Source organism: Echinops telfairi, unplaced genomic scaffold (assembly GCF_000313985.2).
Source record: "Echinops telfairi isolate 266 unplaced genomic scaffold, ASM31398v2 ScPeMD7_2;HRSCAF=8, whole genome shotgun sequence".
Taxonomy (NCBI): Eukaryota; Metazoa; Chordata; class Mammalia; order Afrosoricida; family Tenrecidae; genus Echinops; species Echinops telfairi.
The window spans coordinates 13233239-13235667 of record NW_022103898.1 but is presented as its reverse complement, the minus strand read 5'-3'; positions in this window follow the sequence as shown (position 1 = coordinate 13235667).

The window sequence follows — 2429 nt, the reverse complement described above, 5'->3', positions numbered from 1 at the left end:
GGTGCTGGAGAGCAGTGGCTTTGGGTTCCTGCTTTGGGTGACCCATGCCCTGCCCCCCACCCCCACCTCCTGCTGGCTAGAAAGCTGCCTCTCTTCCTGTGTCCCAAAATGTCACAGAGAACCAAAGCACCTGCTTGCGGGGGGTGGGGTGGGGGGTCCTCTGTGTGATGGGCGTGTGGGAGGGCCGGGCCCGCACCAGCGGCCTTCGGAACCTGGGACGGAGGGCTATCAAGACCCTCTTGTCTCGGAGGGTCAGGCTCAGTGGTCGGGTTTGGTGCAGTTCCGATGCTGCCCCGAATCGGGCAGGGTCTCCTGGGGGGGCCTGCGTTGGGAGGGGGTGGTGGTGGCGGCAGCTGTGGTAGGGAAGCCCACTGCCTTGTCTACCCAGCTCTCGCACTGTGACTTTGGAAAGCCCTCCTCTCCCCAGAACACTGTCCCCCCAAGCTGGGTCTCCTGCCCCTCTGGGTACCCGTCACTACCCCGCCCCACCCCCGGCCTCTGCCCCTCTAAAGGTCCTTAAGAAGCGAGAAGAGTTGCCAGCTGAGTGCCACCTTGCAGGTGTTGGCAGCCCTGATTGGGGTGGAGGTTGGGGGGTGGGGGACACAGTAGAGGGTCCCAGGACCAGTGGAGCAGGTAAATGGGAGGGCCAGCATATTGGACAAGACCTGGGGGGAGGGGCTTTACAAACCTCCCACGTCTCCATGCTGCCCTTGGGGTGAAGGAGGGAGAGGGAAAACACACACACAAGAACTCCGGGGGGAATGGGCAGGGTCTCAGTGGGCCCTGCTCACAGGGGGAGGTAGGCAGGCTAGGTTTCTAGGCTGCCTGCTGGGCCTGGGAAAGGACAGGAGGACCCACCCCTGGGACCTCACTTGCAGGTGGGCTCCTGGGTCTCAAGGCAGCCCGCCCCTCCCCTCCTGGAGGCAGGAGTTGGGGTGGCAAGGGGGCTCAGAAGAGCAGCTCACACACTGCCCTGGGGGCTAAATGAGGGTTTTCTTACACCACCCAAGGCTCAGGCTGGGAGTCTTCCTGGAGGTGGGCCTGGGGGCTCACTTCCCGGGACATCTTGGGATCCAAAAGGAGGCTGACCGATGGACAGCCCTGCTCAGTTGAGGCATGTGGGGCCCCTGGTAACCCACAGGGATAGGGACAGGCTAATAATGACCTTGCCTGACACCCAGCACCGGGTCTCTTCCTTGCAGATGAAGGGGATAGGGGGTGTGAGGCATCAGGGCCTCAACCATTGCCCAGAGACAGGCTGAGGGAGGGGGTCGAGTGGAGGCGGAGAGAGGGCGCAGAATCAGAGCACCCCACAAAGACACCATACCTAAGCACACCTTTGCCAGAGAAGCGGAACTGAGGGCATTCCTGAAGGTTAGGGGTATGCAGACCCCTACGCTGACATCGGCAGGGGCAGCGGCGGTGCGGAGGCAAGGGCCCCAGAGCTCCAGGAAGGCTCTGCCGGTGGGGGCCCAGCTGCAGGACAGAGTGGTCTTCATTCAGAGACCCTTCCCACACCTTGTGTGCCTCTGACCTCCCCTTCCTGTGGGCACCCCTGGAAGCCCCCAATGACCACCCCTCGGGCGGTTTGGGGAAGAAAAGGCCAACAGTGAGAGACAGGGGCTGCCTGGGCAGCAGGCACCTTGGGAGAGCCTATGGCAAGGGGCAGGAGGCTGGCAGGGGCCCCAGGGGCTGCTGACCCCAGCGGGGGGAGGGGGGGGGCGCGCGGCACCAAGCGACCAGGCACCAGAGAGGGTAACAACGTCCCAGGGGTGGGGGAGAACCTCAATTCCAAGAAGTCCACTCAGAGGACCCCAAGAGCAATCCAGGCCTCACGGGGTGGGGGGGTGGGGGGACCTTCCCAGAGCTCAGGGTTTTCAGTCAACAGGGGTATAAAAAAAACAAAAAACAAACCCAAAACCCAACGCCCTGCCATGGAGTCCATCAATCCCTAGAGATCCTGACCTGGTTTTCCGAGGCTGTAAATCTTTACAGAGCCCCCAAAGGCCTGTAATTTGGTCCCTAGGGCAGTGTGTGGGGATAAACAGCCCACCTTGGGTTTAGCAATCCAACGCTAACAGGACAGTGGCGCCTGGCCTCCCAGTGGCATATGGCAGTCTGAGGGAAGGGCAGACAGGGCTTTGTCTCCAAGGGGGGCTGGGGCTGGCGGGAGGCTCCCATCCTCCCAAGCCAAGGTTTGGGCCATTCAGCCTGAGGTCATTGGTGGAGACCCAAGCTGCCTGCCTGACCTAAGGAACAAGCTTCATTTCATTTCGGGAACAAAAAGGAGGACTGACCATAGCTGTGGAGCAAAGGCCACCAGATAGGGCGGGGAGGTGTCCTCTGGGAGCCACACTGGGGCCCCACAGACACCCCTGGCTGCTCAGGGCAGAGAATAGGAAGAAGCCGCCCTGTCGGACTCTGGAAGG